Consider the following 22,581-nt stretch of genomic DNA (forward strand, 5'->3'; position numbering starts at 1 on the left):
ATACTACTGACCTTTTCAGGAAAAATGAAAGAAATGTAAGGCTGTGTAAAACTAGTTTTAAAATTCTGTATTCTTCCTGTTTCCTCTTCTTTCTCCATTTCCTCTCCCGCCCTTTTTTTTTTTTTTAATAAATAAACAAACTTGGGTGTAACTTTAGTAAATTTAATATGTATGTCCTTTTCAGTAATAAATGACCATGATTGATACATTGCACAGATTGCAGTACAAAATTTAGTTATACATTCAGATGGTACCTTTGTCATTTTTGGTTGCCTGTGTTATAGCTTATATAAGAAATGATTCAGGGCCAGGTGGTGGTGGCGCACGCCTTTAATCCCAGTACTTGGGAGGCAGAGGCAGGCAGATTTCTGAGTTCGAGGCTGGCCTGGTCTACAGAGTGAGTTCCAGGACAGAGAAACCCTGTCTCGAAAAAAAGAAAAAAAGAAAGAAAAGAAAGAAAAGAAATGTCACAGCCATATACTTACCTGGCAGGGGAGATACCATGACCATGAAGGTGGTTTTCCCAGGGCTAGGCTTATCTATTGTACTCTGGATGTGCAAAATGCATGAAACTCGACTGCATAATTTGTGGTAGTGGGGGGACTGTGTTCGCGCTCTCCCCTGGTTGTGGGGGTGAGGGGTGAGTGATTCAGAAGGCTTTAGCTGAATATATAAATATCTCTGCATTGGGGACTTTAGCCTTCTTTTGTCTACATTTGGTCATATCACAGAATTTAAATTCCCTGATAAGCAAGTAATAAGCTTTTGTCTCTCTAACCAGAATGTTTATGATAGAACAAGTCAAAACAGAATCAAAGAATTTATCCTTAGCTGATATCTGAAAATTGGAAAAGTTGCTACCAAATTCATATAACCCAATTATATTTACAAAGTGGGGTATAATCTGACTATTTACAATATCAGAGGAGCAAAATCAAGTATTTCAGAAGTCAGCACATAAAGAATATTCTATTATCTTTATAATAAAACTATATATATATTTTAACTATCATTTCATGAAATGGTAGTTGCAACAGTAAGAAAGACCTGAAAATATACTCTTTAACAAATGAGCTGTGTCTTTCTTGGAATATTATATTGTCTTATCAATTTCTTATTTGTTGATGTTAGTCCCAATGAGTTCTATGATAAAACTGATTTTAAAAGTTTGTTTTATTGCCAGATTTTTCTTAAAATGGGCATCAAAGGAAATTTAAGATTCTCTTTTACAATTTCATTAACAAAGTTTAAAAAGTTATTTATGGGAAGAGAGATGACTCAAAGCATCTTTAAAACTCTGTCCTTGCATAAGACCAATTTTTAAATCCCAGTATACAATGTTGGCTCATAACTTCCAGAATGTTCTGTCTCAGGGATTTTGGCACTCACTTCTGGCCTCTGTGGACATTGAACATATGTGGTACACAAACATACATTCAGACAAAACATCCACACATATAAAATAAAAATTAATTTCATTTTATTATTTGTGAATTATTTTTTAATCCTGGTTTATAGCTTTTTCTTATCATCTTTTTGAGTTGCCTCAGTTTTCATTTTATTTTTTATTTATTTACTGATTGTTGATATAGATTAATCATACTGAGTTATATAAAGATATATAAAAAATCTAATTTTTGGAGAATATCATGGACCTTGAGCATATTTATCCACTTACATTTTCTCCTTTTTATAAAATATTTTTTATTACATATTTTCCTCAATTACATTTCCAATGCTATCCCAAAAGTCCCCCATACCCTCCCCCCCACTTCCCTACGCACCCATTCCCATTTTTTTGGCCCTGGAGTTCCCCTGTACTGGGGCATATACAGTTTGTTTGTCCAATGCATCATCCTGAGTGAGGTAACACATTCACATTTTCTCCTTCTAAGCAAATGGCATGATTACATTCCTTATCCATTTGTCCACAAGCAATAACCCAATTTTATTCTCTTAATCGGTTATTGTGAATATGATTGCAATAAATATAGATATGCAAATATTTTTACTATACGCTAACTTAGAGCTCAGTGGATATATATCCATAAGTGGTATATTTGGAGAACAGGGCAGTTCTATTTTTAATCCACTAGAAAACTTCCATATTCTCTCCTACCATGTCTCAGCTTGCTTAGATTTCCATTAGGTATGTATATCATTCTTTTTTATCCTCAGCAAAAATATTACTAGGGGGTTTTTGTTGTTAAAACCATCCATATTTTATATTAAAACACACACACACACATATATATACATATACATATAATATATGCATATATGATATATAATATTATATATTATAATATTGTAATATTAAATATATATATCAGAAGAAGGAGGGGGAGGAAGAGGAGAGAGAAAATGACACAGAATATATATATATATATATACATATATATATATATTTGTAGGTTAACTTTGACAGTTTTTAACCTATCTTTAAAATGGGCTTATTTTTCAAAGTTGTGGTTTTACATTTTATAGGTAAAATAGATTTATGGAAGAAATACACTTGAACTTTGTACTTTGGTATCAAATATTCATTTTTTAAATCTGTTTGTCCTTACAAAACACAGCAATCATTCATTAAAATTATATATTTATTTTATGGTAGTTTCTATGATTATTTGGGCAAATGTATGAGCTTTTAGATAAAAGTTTTTTCAAATCTAGTAATTTAGAATATAGTTCTTATAATTAGCTACACTTTTAAAAAGCATTGTTTTTAGGAGATAATTTTGATATGTAACTCTAAGAGAAGTCCTTAACTTTTCAATCTTAGTTGATGTTGATAAGTGAGATATGGCGAGGGGGTAGTGAGTAAGGAGCCAGAAAGAAAAAAAAAAGTGTGTTTTTATGTCAATCTATTATTTTCAAATTTTGAAGACCTTGAATTGCCCTCAGGGCAATGAGAGAGAAGAAAAGACTGTTCTTTGCTAAAGTCTGTAATAACATTTGACCTTGTCCTTTCCAACTCCTATATCATGTTCCTAATCATAGTGCTTGTGGTGTTCTTTAAGCCCACCGAGGACTTTAAAATTTGCTTAACATAAAAGCCATAAATAATGGGGTTATCTTTTCATATATCTGACTTTAAACATGTGGGTTATCAATTTCCAATTCTCAATGCTTTTATTACCAAATCTAAGTTTTCCTACAGATAACCTTTACAATCACTTGATTTCATTATTATAGTATTACCTATTGTTAAGGGGAATTTTTTCTTGATTTGTATATTTGTATAGTATGAGGGTAGGAGACGAAAGGCTACAAATAAAACACATACTGAGATTATCATTTTCTGCTTCTACTAACTTAATGGTCCAGGGCCTTGTTACCAAATTTATTCCAATAATTATATCCTTACATTCCACTAATATATATCCCTAGAATTGTATATAGGTGTTCTAGTATTTACAAATATTTGTCTTTAGCAATTATTATCATTTTAAACATTGCATCATTCTTATCGTTGTATTCGACTATCTCAACATGAATTTAAAATGTCAAATTCTTAAACCTTAATGATATTGAGCATCCATTAGTCCACCTAATTGTTACCTGTATATTTAGTAGAGTAAACTTTCTGTTCTAATATTTTCCTCACTTTTTTAGACATCAAAGTTTTCATTTTTCTGAATTTGAAATTCTTGCTTATTATTCATTGTCGTGTTCACTATTCCATTGTTATGAAGAGATATGATAACCAAGGTATGTCTTGTAAAATAAGTTTGTGTGTGTATGTGTGTGTGTGTTTTGTTTTTTATTTTGGTTAAGTTTTCAGAGGGTTAGTCCATTATCATCAAGGTGGGGAATATGTTTGCAGGCACACAGGCAGGCATGGCACTGTTGTAGTAGCTTAGGCCTTTTCTTTGATCAGCAGATACTTGGCAGAGGACAGAGGAGAGAGAGAGAGAGAGAGAGAGAGAGAGAGAGAGAGAGAGATTATTGCAGTCTCAAAGTCAGCAATATACCTCCTCCAAAAGAACCCATCTACTCTAACAAGGACATAACTCTTAATCCATTTTGACAGTTCATCAGCTGGGACTAAGTATGCAAATATATGAGCCTATGGGAACCATTTTTATTCAAAGTAACATACTTTTTTTTAATGTCACTTGTCCTCCTGGTATTGAAGTTTATTTTTTGAAATTGATTTTAGAATTTTTGTTTGTTTTTGCTAAAAGATTCATTACAAGCCTTTGTCATGGGCTTCACAGATAGTGCAACAGTAATAGAGCATTTACCTAGTATGCAGAGAGCCATGGGTTGGTTAGAGCATTATTTAAAAAAAATATATCTGATTTAATCATTTACTACCCATATTCACTTTACAAAAAGTGCTAATAGTCAGATACGCTTATATACTAGTGCAAAGCAAACATTTTCTGTATTATAGAATCACATTAATTTGAAAGGATAGAGTTTGAACGGAGGATGCCACTAAAGAATCTAAATGCTCAAAATCAACTTCTTGGGAAATTACTTTCCTAGGCTAAGCATACAATGGTTGATATAACTGAGATTGAAAGGGGATATGCTCTCCTCTGGAAACAGAATTTGACATTGTTGTTCAGGTTATAGTGATTTTGCAGACAAGAAAGTTGCAAGACTGAGGATGCCATGGAGGTTTCTATTACACTTGCAAAGAATCATTGATACAGGAAATATATAGTAGAGACAGTCCCTACAAAGAGGCTGTTATGACCCATCGTACAAAACTGAAAACAGAAACCTAAGTTTCAATAAAATTTCAAAACATTGTCAAGGCTTAAATCCTAAAATGTCCACTATGCAAACTACAGGATTATAGTAGAGTTGCCCTATTGTCTTAGTAACTTTTCAAATTCTGTTATAATATAGTGGAGCACATGTCCTTATTACATGTTGGAGCATCTTCTGGGTATATGCCCAGGAGTGGTATAGCTGAATCCTCAGGTTGTACTATGTCCAATTTTCTGAGGAACTGCCAAACTGATTTCCAGAGTGGTTGTTCCAGCTTGCAATCCTACCAGCAATGGGGGAGTGTTCCTCTTTCTCCACATCCTTGCCAGCATCTGCTATCACCTAAGTTTTTGATTTTAGCCTTTTTGACTGGTGTGAGGTAGAATCGCAAGGTCCATTTGATTTGCATTTCTCTGATGACTAAAGATGTTGAAGATTTCTTTAGGTGACTCTCAGCAATTTGAGATTCCTCAGTTGAGAATTCTTTGTTTAGCATTATACCCTATTTTTAATAGGGTTATTTGGTTTCTCTGGAGTCTAACTCCTTGAGTTCTTTGTATATATTGGGTATTAGCCCTCTATCAGATATAGGATTGGTAAAGATCTTTTCCTAATCTGTTGGTTGCCTTTTTGTCTTATTGACAGTGTCCTTTGCTAAACAGAAGCTTTGTAATTTTATAAGGTGCCATTTATCAATTCTTGGTCTTACAGCTCAAGCCATTGGTGTTCCGTTCAGGAATTTTCCCCCTGGGCCCATATGTTTGAGACTCTTTCCCACTTTCTCCTCTATAAGTTTCTGTGTCTCTGGTATTATGTGGAGGTCCTTGATCTACTTGGACTTTAGTTTTGTACAATGTGTATTTTAAACTCAATAAAGTTTATTTTATGAATGTGGGTGCCCTGGTATTTGGGGTATAGATGTTCAGAATTGAGTCTTCAGGTTGTTGGATCTTTCCTTTGATGAGTGTGAAGTGGTTTTTCCTATCTCTTTTGATTAATTTTGGTTGAAAGTCTATTTAGTTGGATATATTTAAGGTCTATTTAGTTGGATATTAGAAAGCCTACTTCACTTTGTTTCTTGGAACCGTTTGCTTGCAAAACTATTTTTTTTTCTAACCCTTTCCAGTGAGGTAGTGTCTGTCTATTTTTCCTGAGTTGTGTTTTGTCTATGCAGCACAATGATAGATCCTGTTTAAGTATCTAGTATGTTAGGCTCTGTCTTTTCATTGGTAATTGAGTCCAATGATGTTGAGAGATATTGAAGACCAGTGATTGATCTTTCCTCTTATTTTGTTGATTAAGGTGGTATTATGTGATTATGATTCTCTTCTTTTGGATTTAATGTGAGATAACTAATTTCTTGTGTTTTCTTGGGTATAGTCATCCTCCTTGTGTTGAAGTTTTCCTTCTAGTATTCTCTGTAGTGCTGAATTAATAGAAAGATATTGTTTAAATATGATTTTGTTATGGAAAAATCTTGGTTTCTCCATCTGTGGTAATTAAGAGTTTCACTGCATAGAGTTACCTAGGCTGGCATCTATGGTCTTTTAGAGTCCATGATTTTCTGGCTTCTAGAGTTTCTGTTGTGAACTCACCATATTTATGTCCTTTCTAAAGGCCATTATCATCTCTGTGATATGGGATTTATGGTTAGGATCTTTCTCTTCAGGTGTGTTAGGATATTTAGGGCTTGCTGCAGTAGGAGCGCTAGGGTCTGATTGTTCCAAACTGCATTGACTTCTATTGATTATTATATTCTTGTGCTTGCCTTTTGCGACCTGTTAATCTTTGGTGTGAATTGGCCTGGTTTTCATATATTGGAGTAGGCCTGCCCGGAGGAAGGTAGAGCTTTTTGTTCAGGGTTAGAGCCGTCCTCCTGGGTAACAGGCAGTCTTGTAGAGAAGGGGACCAGACATTCCTATCTACTGAGAGTGCAGGTGGAGGTGTGCACTGAAAGGGTAATAGGGCTCTGGCAGGGTAGGACAGTTCTGATGTCTGCTGTCCTCTGTAGGGTTCTAGCTGATTTCAGTACTGTGGCAGGAGTCTTGTCTGTGTCCCAGGTTAGAGCAGTTCCCCTAGGGGAAAGGAAGGATTACAGAGTGGGTGAGCCGTCATGTGGCTCTCCCATGGGTGCTGGTGGAGGTGCTTCAAAAAGTAATTGAATCTACTATTTTTGAACTCACCTGCAGTTGTCTAGAATTATACATTTTGGTTTGTAAACATTATTCTAAGTTTTAGCTTACATTTCTACATTTGAAGAAGGAAGCAGTTTTATTTTATTTATGTATTAATAAAAAGAGGAACACATATATACCAATTAGTTATTAAAAATTGTATGTCAAAGGGCTAAAGACATAGTTCAGAGGTGTACACACACAGACACACACACACACACACACACACTCAGACTCAGGGACATATATATGTACATATTTTTTAAAAATACATTATTAATCTTTCTCTAAAACTATATTTTTTTAAAGTTCAAGCCTAAAGACATAATTCTCCTTATCAGCCCTTCACTTCTGACTACTCCAAACTTAGGAACACTCCAGAATTACATTCAGGTTGACTATCCATGGAGAATTTTATAAACATTTATAAATTCATGATTTTCTTTTTAAAAATGTGTATTTTTCTATTTGACTGTATGTATGCATTAATCCCATTCCTATGGGGGCAAAAAGAAAACATCCTTCAAAGTAGGAGGTATATGCAGTTGTGAGTCACCCAACATGGGTACTATTTTCAAAAACAGTTTAACCAGAAAAGCAATATCTGGGTGTCACAAGCTCATGTTCTGCCTTCCTGCTCTTAAATACAAAACTGTTCTCAGAACCTACAAAAGTTTTTCTTTTGTAATCTTAGGCATTGTTCTGCAGGGTTTGAAAATGCTGACCTGTCAGACCAATAAATTTTGGCGGTTGTTATTCTGATGGTGAACTAAGTCTATTCTTTCATTGCCAACTACTGATTTATTTCTTACCCACATTCTACATTGAGTTTATGATAAAACTCTATGGTACAAAAAATAGGTGGCAATTCAAAAGTAGTTCTTCAGGATAATAGTTTCTCATTTGTTACATTCAAAGGAGTCTTTTATTCAACTTTTAGTATATTTTGATACAACATCTTAATACCTTTTACCAATTGGTCGGGATCTTGCTTCATAGATACAAACTCCAAATTATGTGTGGAACTTCCTGACTCTGTATTTTGAGGACAGAGATTATAGATATGCATTGCATCACATTTCTTAGTTCAAGTCTTTAAGCTATTTTGGTGTTTAAGTATTAGTTTTAAGAGGTATTTCCTTGTTAGAGTAGGTGGGTTCTTGTTGGAGGATATATATTGCTGGGTAGTAGGCTTTGAGATTTCAATAATCTATACCTAGCCCAGTCTCTCTCTGTGTGTGTGTCTCTCACTCTGTATCTCTCTGTCTCTCTGTCTCTTTGTGTGTCTCTCTCTCTCTGTCTGTCTGCCTGTCTGTCTTCCTTCTTGGTTGCACATCATGATGTAAGCTCACAGCTACTGCACTAGTACCCTCCATATCTATCTTCCTTTCCCCTTACTTTCTACCATTATGGTCATGGACACACACTCTGAAAGTGAAACCCCTTAATAAGTCCTTTCATTTTGAAATTGCCTTGGTTATATTCTTTTATAATGGTGACAAATATTACTAAGATAGAAGTTGGTACAAAAAAGTGGGATCTTTTGTGAGAGGCCTGGTCAAGCTGTTTTGGAGGAATGCGGAAAACTTTGATACTTTGAATTAGGGAAACACTCAACTACTTTAAGTAGGGCTTAACAGGCCATCCTTAAATAAACTTGAGAGACACTAGTGTGGAAAGCAATTTACAGTATGTAGACTTAGCCCTAGAGCTTTTAGAAGACGAAAAAAAATTAAGAATTAAACAAGAGATCATTTTTGTTATATTTTGGCAAAGAATTTGGCTTGGTTTAATCCTTGTCCTAAGTATCTACTTGAAACTAAATTGAAATAGTTTATCTAATTTCATTGGTAGCGGAAATGTCAAGGCAACCTAAAAATCGTACTGTCTCTTGTTTATTAGTAGTGCGTCTTATGTAGATATGCAATGAGAAAAATAGTAAATGGGATAAAAAAGAAATATAAAATTTAGTTGGAAGAGAAAAAGAGAACCAGAAAATGTAGTGTTTGAGTCACAGCTTTTGATGAGGCAGCTAAGGAGACGATGCCTGGAGCAAATTATTATAAGGGAGTGGTGTTCTCACATTAAGACCTTACACACTGAATTTCGTAACCTGTTAAAGGAAAAAGCCGAGTGGAATTTTTGGTCCTAAAATGTAACAACAGATGAAAGTTTATGGAAATATAACCCAAAAAAGAAGCTAGGCTCCACCCCAAGGAGACAACCAACTTGGCAGCTTCAGTGATGTGGCTTTGGCATTAGACCCCTCAATGGTACAGGAGAACGAATGTTGTAGAATTTTCCTCTATGGTTATGGAAAGCTGTTAAGGCCAGGTGTGTGGTAAATGAGGCTCTGAATAAACAAGGGATGAGAATGAAGCTGTGAAAGTGAAAGCTGGGTTGTGTTAGAGACCTCAAGATATTCTAGATAGCAGAGTTTTAGGTTGTCTGCCAAGGAAAGCTGTGTACAGGAACTAGAACCAGCTCCTGAGAGATATGTGTATTAAGTCAATAAACCCATCTACAGGAGACATGGAATTACAAGGATACAGAGTTTTCACTGCTAGGCTTTAATCTTATTTGCTTCAATATTTACTCACTGTGCCTATCTTATTCCTTTTTGAAATGGTAACATATATTCTGTAATTGTGTGGCATATTGGAAGTATGCAATTTGCTTTTTAAATTTTACAGTGGGTTACAGATAAGCTATTGTCTTGGGCCTCAGAAGAGATTTTGGACTTCTAAATAGTTTTGAGAGTCTAAAAGATTATGGGAATATTTGAACATGGAGTGAACATATTATGCATTATGATATGGCCACATGTTGGGTGAAAGGGGTGTACCATGTCTATTCTACCACAGGGCTCGAGCCACTGGGGGAGGTGAGACCCAGGAAGTTTTGACCGTGCTTACCCCACACTGGCACCTGGCAGCTTTTAGAATATGTGAAGATACTGGACACATTTGGGAGGTGAGGAGGGCAAAATCTGAGGCCCCCTGGGGACTCTCAGAGCTGGGTTGGGGATTTCAGGGCCTTCAGGGAGGCTAGGGCCATCAGGTTCTCAGACTCTTGGGCATTCAGATGCTGCTGGGAGCCATGGAAGGGCTGAGAGTGAAGTGGGGACATGCAGGCTCTATCTAGCCCAAGGTTGAAGGGAAAAAGAGGAGAAAACTCCACTCTGGCTGGGTCGTGTAGGGAGGAGAGTCCTTGGCTTGTCTGGCGGGTGGCTTGGCTTGGTAGATAGAGGCCATGGCTGAGAGCTCTGAGAACCCTTCTGTGGGAGATTAGATGGCTGGCTCTTTAGGTGAAGGCCTGTTCCATTGCTCCCCAGAATGGATCCTGAGGAAAAGAAGCAGTCCATTGTTCCCAGCACTTGGGAGGCAGAGGCAGGTGGATTTCTGAGTTCGAGGCCAGCCTGGTCTACAAAGTGAGTTCCAGGACAGCCAGGGCTATACAGAGAAACCCTTTCTCAAAAAGCAAACAAAAACAAACAAGCAAGCAAACAAGCAAACAAGCAAACAAACAAAAAAGAATTTATTGTCATGGTGGAGAATGGCAATGATGGCAATGAGTAAAACCATACCCCACTTTCTCAAGGCCGGCCTAAAGTTAAATACCTTTTGCAGGGAGGAGTGTCTGGGAAGGGGAGTCCTCCAGGCCTTTAGGTAGAACCAGCCATACCACTCATTGGAATATACCCAAAATATCCTCCATCATACTATAAGAGTGCTTTTTCAACTATGTTCACAACAGCTTTTTTTATAACTGCTAGAAACTGAAAACAACCAAGATTTCCTTCAACTAAAGAATGAATAAAGAAAATGTGGTACATTTACAATGTAGATTATTACTTAGCTGTTAAAAACAATGATATCATAAAATGTGCAAGCAAATGTAATGCAAAAGAATATCCTGAGTCACATAGCCTAGATCCAGAAAGACTAAGGTGGTATAAACTCACATATATGTTTTTATTATCCATAAAATTTTGGATAACCATGCTAAGACTTCAGACCCAAATAAGCTAAGTAGAATAGAAGGCCCAGTAGAGTATGCTTGAATCTCCTTGAGAAGGGGAAATAAAATAGACATTGGGAGTTGATGGAGGGAGGAAACAGCATGGGGGAGGGGGGGGAAGGAAACAGGAAGGTTCAAGTCCAGGGAGGATGAAGGGTGTCTTAGTCAGGGTTTCTATTCCTGCACAAACATCATGACAAAGAAGCAAGTTGGGAAGGAAAGGGTTTATTCAGCTTATGCTGCCATACTGCTGTTCATCACCAAGGAGGTCAGGACTGGAACTCAAGCAGGTCAGGAAGCAGGAGCTGATGCAGAGGCCATGGAGCGATGTTCCTTACTGGCTTGCTTCCCCTGGCTTGCTCAGCCTGCTCTCTTATAGAACCAAGACTACCAGCCCAAAGATGGCACCACCCACAAGGGGCCTTTCCCCCTTGATCACTAATTGAGAAAATGCCTTACATTTGTATCTCATGGAGGCATTTCCTCAACTGAATCTCCTTTCTCTGTGATAACTCTAGCTGTGTCAAGTTGACACAAAACCAGCCAGTACAGAGGGAAAGAGAAGTGGAAGAGAGAACTGGAATTGAGGCAGGGCACATCTCTAGGATGAGGCAGAATCCACGGACAATGGAAACTCTCAGGAATATATGAGGGTGACTATGAGAGTACTAGTAATAGAGGGTATGGAACCTGAATTGGCCAACTTTTGTAACCAGTCAAGACTTCCAGTTGAGGGAATCTGGACTCCAAACCATCCATAAAGCCTTAAACTTACAATTTTTGCTGCTTACAAGCTGTGCAGTGATGAAGATGGGGCAGAATTTGAAGAAATGGCCAATAATGATATTCTGCTATACTTTTAGATAGGATAGCCATAAAGCAAAACAATTGTTTTTTCAAAAGACTAAATTAAATATTGTCAGGAATAATTAATAATTTATATATTAATGTGGTACTTCTTAGAATATACAATTAATATTGATAAAGCATATATACGTTTTCTGTTGAGTTACTAAAGATGCATGCAGGTGAATACTGAATTATAGTTAATTATACTCAAAAATAGAAAACAATATAGAAGAGTAACCTCCCAAAATACATGCAATGAAAAAAGTAGTTTAGTTTAAACATGACCAAGGCCCTGATCTTACTAAAGTAGAAATACTTGACAAGATCTATAATTCTATGCCTACCATATAGAAATATATTGAAATGTATTAACTTTCAGTGCTGTTAACTTAGGTGTTAGGCACATAATTTATGTACAGGTTTTCTTTATAACAAAGCTTATATTTAAAAAGAATTTGCTATTAGAAAATTATAGTTATATAAAGAAAAATATCAGTTACTTTGGTGAAGCACTCAGCAAACAATGAATTGTATAGTATCAGAGGAATCATATTGTCAATGAATAAGATTTAGAGTTTGTTATTCTTGAGAATTTTTTTTCTGATGACATAGTTTTAATGGCAGAAATGTATCCTCGATAAAGGTCTGTCCTCTAAGTATAAACTAACTTCAAACAGTAGTCTATTTGGTAATACAGTAAAAAGATGTGAATTACATAGCATTAATGTGATAACTTCAAGATCATTCTCTGGTGTGATGACTTGAGAAGTAATCACTAGCAATTTCAGAGCATATTGATGTAAAGGTTACTGAGCATGTTTTCACTGCATTTGAAAGATAAGAAAGCAAATGTTCTAAGAAGCTAATTGACAGTCAGACTTATTTATTTGATATATTTGACATATTTAACCATTAAATCATTTCCAGGCAAGGAATGAAGCGAACATGGTGTTGATTGCAATTAAGATCAAAGGGCAAAAGAAGTTGGAAGTCTGAAACAATGAAATATCCAATAATACCAGTTCAGTCAGATAAGGGAAAACTGCATTTTAAAACTCTATAATAAGAAAGAGAACTGTCTAACTTTCAGAAATCTGCATATACCTGAAAAAAATCACACACAGAAAATATATTTTTCTTTCTATTGCACTTTAAGCAGACACTGGACAATAAAATAGAGAATGTAGGTGGAATTATGGATCTGTAAAGTTTATCAGAATAAGTATCTTTGCTTAGCAGTTTAGGCAATGTTACTCAAGCCATTAGTGAGAAAAACTCTACATCTTAGTGATTTATCTAGCTTTGGGGCAAACCAAAATTAAATAGCCCATGGACAAGAGCCATACCTGAGTGGTGGTCACCACAAAACAAAAGATAAGATACAAGTAATCATACACAAATGTTTCTTTCAGGAGATACAAATCCTATTGCCCTAAATCTGATCAGTAATCATTGCAATCATTTCTTGAAATGCCATAATGTGACTCACAAGCATTTATAATTAATGCATATAAAGTAAAAATTAAAATCTTTTGTAGATTAAGATGAAATAATTAATAATTAAATTATTTAGTAATGGCAATCAAAATATTGCATATTTATAAAATGTTATCAGAAGACATATTATAGTTTTGAAGATATCAATTAATTATCTTCACCACATTTCATTCAAAGATAGTTTAAGTTATATGAAAATATTCATAATAGAAATGGTTCGATCTGGATATCAAAGAAAGCATGAAGACAAATTTCAATATATGGATATACTTGCTTTGTTACATATATAGCTTAAAAGTTAATATTTCAGTGGTGATGAAATATCTTGAAAATGTCTTCTATATCAGCAGCATACATTCATAATACTTATTATTTTATTCAATATTAGTAAAGAAAACAAAATATTTTATTCATCTTTTACAGGGTGTGTGTAAAATCAAAGTAGATTAAACTGTAAAAAAAGTAACATTTCATATTAAAATATTTATACTTGATAAAACACATGTGAAACTGAACATATTAGGTTCAAAATTTGTGAACTCTAATTCTGACTATTGTGGAGGAATTTTATTCCAGTAATATGGCTGCTCTGATCATGATAAGTTAAAGATTTTCTTAGTTTGTGTGATCCAGCTAGAATGCAAACATGCTACACATCTTTAGTTCTTCTCGATGGTATGCTGACACACAATTAATACACACTTTTAAGGTAAAATTAATTTGTAGAAAGAAGTAGCGATGTTTGAAAGTCATGTCTACTTGAGTGGGTAGACTGCCATAAACTCTCGTTGATCCCTGTCTGTGTGGAACCGGTCTCTGGTTGCAGGTGGACAAGAAGTCAGCGGGAACTGACAGACAGACTCGATACAAGGGAGTGTGGATCTTAATGTAATTTGTCAAATCGAGCATCAAACTTTTTATACAGAAGAAAATAAGAAAGTTGGATGACACACCTGCAAGATACAGAGAGGTTACTGGATTCTTACACAAAACAGAGGAATTTGAAAACAAGGAAGGACTGGCAGGAACCAACTGCGATAAAATTCCATGTTAACAACTGGGATCAAAAACAGCTCCACCTAAGGTCCACTTAATCTTAGAAGCAAGGGTCAAGGGCTTCGTGCCCTTGACATAGTTCCTATTCTAGTGTATTGTATAGTCCACCTTCCCCCTAGGCCATTGTAAATACTTGTGTATGGGTGTAACTCAGCTATCTATAGTTCTAAGTATCTACTCTGGTTCCTCTTTAGGTGATAAGCTTCCTTCTTCCTAGATAATGGTAAATTTCTGTGTAGGGCAGTGACTTAGCTATGCATGCACAAGGTTGGATCAAGGACTGCCTAGAAACTAACTTAGTTATATGTCAAAATATCAATCCTTAGGAGCACTTGTAATAAAGCAATATTAAGGGAAAGCACACAGATCCGTTTACCAACTAAAGCAAGGACATTGGAGCATTCTTTATACAGGATGCCACGGTTCCAGGAGACTAAGTTTCACCTCGGGACAGTGCCCAGGGTTTTGGGGCCTGATGAGCTTGTCACTACTGGAGTGGATGTAGCCATTCCTCATTTTTTTATTTTTTAGACAAAGTTCCAGAATGTCCCACCTCATGGTAGCTACAGATCTCAGAAGAACTCTAAAGATGAGTGGAAACACAATTATTACTAATAAAATAATGCCAGTAATAATAGCAAGCAAGATTATATATTGAGCCCAATCCAAGGGATTCAATGCACTTAAGGTTACTCTTTAAATCTGTGACTAATTCATCAATGTTCCAAGTATCCAAATGGCTTCTGATAATATCTGATATTTCTGTTAACATAGCCTTAATATTTGCTATAATCTGTCTCAATCTATTGCTTAAACTATGTTTTTTTTTAAACATTAACCTTTGCCTCCAGTTTTTCTATAACAAAATGAGAGGTATGTAGTTGCTGAACTAAAACTGTGGTAGCTACTGCAAAAGAAGTTAAACTTGCAATTAAAGTAGTAATTCCTAAAATCAGAGCTGTAACAAATCTCTATTGGTCATTTAACTTTTTCAAAGTTTGCAATCCTGAATTCTCAAACCAAGGATTTCCTAAATGTACAGGCAACAAAACGTAAGAAGGTTTTTTTAACAACATCTTAACAGCAGATTCCTTATCTAAATTAGGATCTACACAATTAGTTAATTGACAAGAATTACAATGAATATGAAAAGACTTGCCGAGATTGGTGATCTTAACTCTATCAAAACTTCCCAATAATATAGCATATGGGTAAGGTACAGTAGCTTTCACAGCTATAAGGGATTTGGCCATGCTATAAGGATGACCCGTCCAGCAGGTCCAGTTATTCGAGGATCTCGAGGGGACCTTCTCCTAATAACCAAATGGGGGGTAGAGAGAGACGAGGGTCTTGTACGAGTAACGACACGGAAACCGTTCTGAAGTTGTATCAAGACCCCAATGTATTGAGAAAGGTCCAAGGTTTAAATGCACAAGCAAAAGGGGAAGTACAGATACTTATCAGTGGGAGGGGTAGAGCAATACAAACAAAAGGAGAAGTACTTATGGGAGGGCGGGCAATAGAAATTCTTTCTTTTGGCAGCTACACGGGGAAGCAGGAAGCTTGGTGGTATCAGGGTGTGGTCAGGACATTGGTGATGACCTAGGGCTGGAACCTCCCGTGGTTCTTGGAATCCATGTGTCGGCAGCCCGCTTTTGAACCCTTTTTCTTCTCAGGGGGAGAAGCCCAATTCAGAGATCAAGAGTTGTCTTAATAGCTCCCAACATAAGGGATTTGGCCTGAATGGCCAAAAACAGTGTCTCTGATGAAAACATCTTGTCCATTCTCTGTACCAGTCCCTCCACCTCAGGAGTCAGCTTTCTTAGTTGTTTTTATTTTAAGTTGGCACCAGGTTGGTTCTCCTTGCTGGAGATAGGAAGAGTTTCTTCATTTTGCTTGCAAGTGGCTGCTCTACCCGATTCCTCTTTCTCTGTACCCTCAATACAGCTTTCTTGTCACCACTGTCAAGGCACTCAGGAACTCACAGGTCAGCCTGTCACAGGAATCATTCTGGAACCTAGCATGCTCCTGCAGCATTCTGTGGAAAAAACAGAAATACTCCCTCTCTCCCCCATATTAAATATCTGAACAGGCTCATGCCATGTGCCAATAAGTGGGTCCTTTTCATCTTACCTAGACATAATTATGTCTAGTTTTAAGATACTATGAGGCATTTAGTAAGTTCTTTGACATCCAAATTTTAAATTTTTAAATATAAAAATGTGATTTAAATAATGTGCATGGGGATATAATTCCTCCCCTTCTTTGTTTTTTAAGAAGAGGTTTTAAAGTTTCACAAAACCTTGTCTTTGAGAATTATTAAATTGTTGACAAAACATCTCAAATACTTGACTGTTATAGTCAGTTTTAATATCTGTTTTAATCTGATTTGGAACACCAAGTCTATTGAAAAATTAACATAGGCAGTGACTAATTACACTTTCAGTTGTTTCTCTTGTAGAGCAGTTGTAACTAAAAAGCCTGAAAAGGTATTAAATAGTCACATATGCATATTTTATTTAATTAATTATTTATTTAATCAGAAATAAGAGTATCCATTTGCAATAATTAAGTATAAGTCCTCAAGAATTAACACCATTATGTGGAAACAGGTAGAAACTGAGGACACTGAGAACAAATTTTTACAATTTTACATGCACATTTCCTAAAAATACGAAAATATTATCTTAAGCCATTACTATTTTGATGATGTAAAGAAATGAGATTATATGGCCAATTATTCTTGTATAAGGTGCATAATCTGCCTGGGATATAAATCTAGCGTGGCATTGCCTTAAGAAGGCTTGTCCAGGCAATCTAGAACAAATTCTTAAATGTCCAAAGACAGTTTATTTTTTTTTAAAGAACAGCATTTTTCTTATGAGTTGTATATGCATAAACAATTGCAAATTTGAGAATATAACCCAAGAAGGAAGGTAGGCTCCACCCCAAGGAGATAACCAACTCGGCAGCTTCAGCCATGTGGCCTTGGCATTAGACCCCTCAATGGTACAGGAGAAAGAATGTTGTAGAATTTTCCTTGTCACTAATGGAGTGGATGTAGCAGTAGGCAAAGTGAGAGAGAAAGATTTAACAGAATGAGTCAGAGATAGGATATAACCAATTCTCATGAGAACAGCACAGGAAAGAGAGGTGATTTGAAAGGAGGGGTGGGAGTTTTAGCTGGAGAATTTACAGAGAAAAGATGCAGGTAAAGATAGAATCATCCAGAGAATGAGGAGGCACCAGAGGACTGGAACCAGTTGCCTGAGTTAGTTTGAAGCCAAGCAGAGCAATTCAGTGAGAAGCCAGATTGGATCAGTCTGCTTCCAGAGGAGTTTGAGCCAGGACAGCTGAGTTTAACCAGCCAGCCAGAGTTCAGAAGAAACTAGAAAGGATGAACTTATTCAGCAATAAGCCTCTAAGCAAACAATAACCTCAGTCAAATAAAAGGTAATTTTATAGATTATCATTTTTACTCAGGTATAAGATATAAATGATAAAAAAATATTTGAAAGTACTAAAGAGACCTTACAATAATGGATCATGTACAAATTTTCAATGAGCCAGGAGACCTTTTAAATACCATTTTATATTTTTTTCTGGTTAAAATTAAAATACATTTTGACTGTTTATTTTATCTACAATTTTATAAAAGTAGCCAGAGGACAGTGATTCATATACAAGTAATAGTGGACTTGCCCAAGATATAAAAATGAAGATTTAAAGAAATAAAAAAGTGTTCAGGTACCAGTAATATTTTTTTATTTTTTATTGATTATTTTATTTATTTACATTTCAAATGTTGTCCCCCTTCTCAGTCTCCCCTTCAAAAATCCCCCATCAAATCCCCCCTCTCTTTTGCCTCTAAGAGGGAACTGCCCCCACCAACCTACTCCCACCTCACCCATCTAGCAACCTCTTCGCTGGGGAAACAAACCTCCACAGGACCAAGCACCTCCACCTGCTTCATATGTAGTGGGAGCCGTGGAGCCACCCATGTATACTCGTTGGTTAGTGGTTTATTCCCTGGGAACTCTGAGGGCCCTGTTAGTTGATATTATTTTTCTTTCTTGGGGGTTGCAATCCCCTTTAGCTCCTTCAGTCCTTCTCTAGTTCTTGGGGTCTCCAGGCTCAATCCAATGGATGTCTGTGAGTGTCTTCATCTTTCTTAATCAGGTGCTGGCAAAGCCTCTCAAAGGATAGCCTTACTGGACTGTCCAAGCAATTCTTGGCATCAGCAATTGTCTCAGGGTTTGGGGTCTGCAGATGGGATAGACTGAATGGACTTTCCTTCAGTCTCTGCTGAGTTTTATGTCCCCTCATTCTCTTTAGACATGAACAATTCTGGGTTAAAAGTTTTGAGACGGCTGAGTAGACTTATCCTTCAACTGAGATTTTTTTGGGAGGTCTCATATCATCTGCCCACAGGGATACCTAGACTCCTTCTTTGCTGATTTGTATTCCCTTGATCTGCTTTTGTTGTCTTATTGCTCTAGCTAGAAGTGTGAGTACTATATTGAATAGATATGCAGAAAGTGGGCATCCTAACCTTGTCCCGGATTGTAGTGGGATTGCCTAAAGTATTTCTCTATCTAATTTGACACTGGCTGATGATTTGCTGTATATCGTTTTTCTTATGTATGGCAAGGACCTTAGATTCCTGATATTGCCAATACTTTTAACATGAAGGGGTATTGTATTTTGTCAAATGTCTTTTCAGCTTATAATGAGATAATCATGTTTTTTTTCTTTTAGTTTGCTTATATAGTAGATTACAGAAATGGATTGTTTTATATTAAACTATCCCTGCATCCCTATGATGAAACATGCTTGATCATGGTGAATGTTGGTTTTGCTAAGTTTTTTGGATTTGGTTTGGTAAAATTGTATTGATTACTTTTGCATTGATATTCATAAATGAAACTGTTCTGAAGTTCTCTTTTAGTTTTGGTTCTTTGTGTGATTTAAATATCAGAGAAACTGTGGCTTCATAGAATGAATTAGGTAGTGTTCCTTCTGTTTCTATTTTATGGAATAGTTTGAGGAATGCTGGTATTCGCTTTTCTTTGAAGGTTTGGGCAAATTCCATGCTAAAAATCAAAATGAAAATGCAGATCACATACTTCCAACTTATAATAGATTAGGATATACATTACCATCCCAAAAGGGAGGAAAGGAAGCATTGTGGGAAAATACTAGACTGGAGAACTAAAACCAGCTGAGCAAACTCCAGACTATGCATCTCCATGTCTGATGTCAAAGTACTCTTCATATCTTCAATCCCTTTTAGCTTCACTGACTGAAGCAGACTTTTTTCTCTTGCACTGGGGCCACTCCCTGATATCAGCTTTCCTTGGTAGGTATCCTACAAATCTGCTTTCTCCAACATCTTGATGTCTCCAAGGCAACTCAGGCTTCACCCTCACCACTTCAAACAATGGTTGCTCTTGACCTCCATATAAAGATGTCTTTTGCATATGCCTAGCCTCAGTGGCTTTTCTTTGTCTTAGAAGGAGATTCTATAACCTCTTTCTTTCATCCTGAACTTGAAACCTAGAACCACATGTCTGAAGCTCCCAAGTTTTCTGCTTGCTGGGGAAGAAACATGACCCCTTCCTTCAATATATTTCCCCCTATTTTTTTATTTCTATGATTTCATTTGCTGTCTAACTTTAGATATCCTGCAAGTCACACTGTAGACCAGGCTGGCCATGAGCACAAAGATCTACCTGTCTCTGCCTTCTGAGTGTTGGCATTAAAGGTGTGTACAACCACACCAGGCTTTAACATTTTAAAATAACGTTTCACTTAAAAAAAATCTTCTTCACAGAAGTTTAGCTGGTTAGAGTCTTCATACACTTAGCATAACCCATTACTTTAATCTGTTTATACTTCCTGGTGCCCCCTTTTTTCTCAAACTTTTCATTTTGTATTTTTCCTTAACCAGCCTGCTCCTTTACATTATACCTGCATAATTGTAGCCACTAATAGCAATGCTAGGCTGTCTGGAAATCTCTCCTGTTAAAGCTGTCAATTCGTAATTCTTCAATTTAGCCTCAAACAATTTTTTGAAAAGGACAGAAAGAAGCCACATTCTTTGCCAAGATATTAGAATAACCATCTCTGTCCCACATACTAATATTCTTCTCTGGTGAAACCGCTTGAGCTAGGCCCTCACAGTTCAAATAACTCTCAGCATCACTGTCTTTCATAATCCTACTTGTATGGCCAATTAAGCCATGCTTAAAGCATTCAACTGCTTTCCTACCCAAAGTTCCCCAAATGTTTCCAATTCCTTCAAACAGAAGCGTACTCAGACCTATTACAGCAATACTTTAGTTCCTGGTACCTACTTCTGTCTTAGTATTTTACTCCTGTGAAGAGGCATTATGCACACTGCATATCGTATAATGTAAAGCATTTAATTGAGGGTGGCTTACAGTTCAGGGGCTTAGTCCATTACCTTGGTGGGAAGCTTGGCAGCAAGCAGGGAGGCATGGTGCTGGAAAGGTTATAGTTGTATATCTAGATCAGCAGGCAGGAGGAAGAGAGAGCCACATGTCCTAGCTTAAACATTTGAAACCTAAAAGCTCAGCCCCAATGACACACTTCCTTCAACAAGGCCATAACTATTCCAAAAGTGCCACACTTCCTAATAGTGTTACTCCCTATGAGTCTAAGGGGGTCATATTGATTCAAACCACCATAGAACCTGCTACTAATTGTATGAACAAAATCTAGATGCCAGATAGTACAGAGACCTAAGGTAAAACTAAATACTATTATTGATTCTTTTAAAACAATAACCTTTAAAAATATCTCCTAACTATATTCTTATTTATTTATTTATTTATTTATTTATTTATTTATTTATTTATTTATTTATGCTTTTTCAAGACAGGGTTTCTCTGTAAAGCCCTGGCTGTCCTAGAACTCACTCTAGAACAGGCTGGCCTCAAACTCAGAAATCCTCTTGCCTCTGCCTCCCAAGTGCTGATATTAAAGTCATGTACCCCTGTCCATCTGTATTTTTTTTTTTTTGGTTTTCCTATAGTAATATATCAGTGCTTCATTCAGCCATCATGAAAGAAGTTTCTTCCTGCAGCAGATGGGAGCAAATTCAGACTCACAAGCAGATATTACTCAAATAAATGGAGACCTTAGAACATACAGGTCTGAATAGGGTGTCTCTATTAAGTTCCCACCCTTAGATATCATAGAACCCCACAGAAGAGGAAGAAGAGAGAGAAGAAAAGGCAGAAGAGATGGAGACTACCAGGAGAACAAAGATCCAAAAAATTAACTGAGTAAAGCTCATATGACTTCTTAGAGACTGAAGCAGAAAGACCAAGATCACATGGTATTCAGAAGATTCTCTGTATATATATTATACCTTTCAGTTAGGTGTCTCTATGGGACTCCTGAGTGTATGCTCTAGTGGGTCTCTAATTCTTGTGCCTACTTTTGGTTCTCTTTTTCTTCTGTTGGTTTGCCTTATTCAAATTCAATTTGATGGGTTTTGTTTTATCTTATTTTAGATTGTTTTGTTATGTTTTAATGTTGTCTTCAGAAACTACTGTTTTCTGAGAGACAGAAAAGAAGTGGCTCAGGAATGAAAGGGAGTTGGCAGAAACTGGGGAATAGCAAGAGAAGTAACTGTAATTCGAACATATTGTATAAGACGAGTCTATTTTCAATAAAACATGGAAAAGAAAACAAACTGAAACAAAAAGAAAAAGGGCATCCCCTTTGATCACCTTGAATACTAAAAGAGATCAGATTAGAACATTCTTCCCATTTCTCAAGCCAAACTTTTCTTGAGCACGGATAAGAAATACCTGTGCGTAAGGACAAGTTTCTATACAGACAACATAGTGCTGAAGTAGTTATTTGAGTAAGTTAAAACATGGCTGACAGTAGACATCATAGAGAATTATGAGACAGCACACAATGGCTTACAATGGAAGTCTCCTTGCTTATCCCAAGGTGATAAAATGATGACAACACCCCCCCACACACACACACACAGAGCTCTGGCTTGGGCCAGCTACATCATCAGTGGGAGCCCGGGTGAGTGGGCTGCAACCAATGAAGGGTTGTTAGGATACATAGTCCGGTACAAAGGGAGACATTGGGCGTTGGACTTGGACTTGAGGCTCACAGTCCAGCAGCAGGTCAGCAGAGAGCAATTAGGTCAGCAGAAAGCAGCCAAGTGGAGCCAAGTCATCCTGTGACATTGCACTCTGAGGCCACC

General features: G+C 36.5%; 1 pseudogene; it reads left to right on the forward strand.

Annotated features, from left to right (window-relative positions):
* Nucleotides 1-477: 477 nt before the first annotated feature.
* Nucleotides 478-624, forward strand: Gm52471 (annotated as a pseudogene).
* The last annotated feature ends 21,957 nt before the right edge of the window (nucleotides 625-22,581 follow it).

This window comes from Mus musculus, chromosome X (assembly GCF_000001635.26).
Source record: "Mus musculus strain C57BL/6J chromosome X, GRCm38.p6 C57BL/6J".
NCBI lineage: Eukaryota > Metazoa > Chordata > Mammalia > Rodentia > Muridae > Mus > Mus musculus.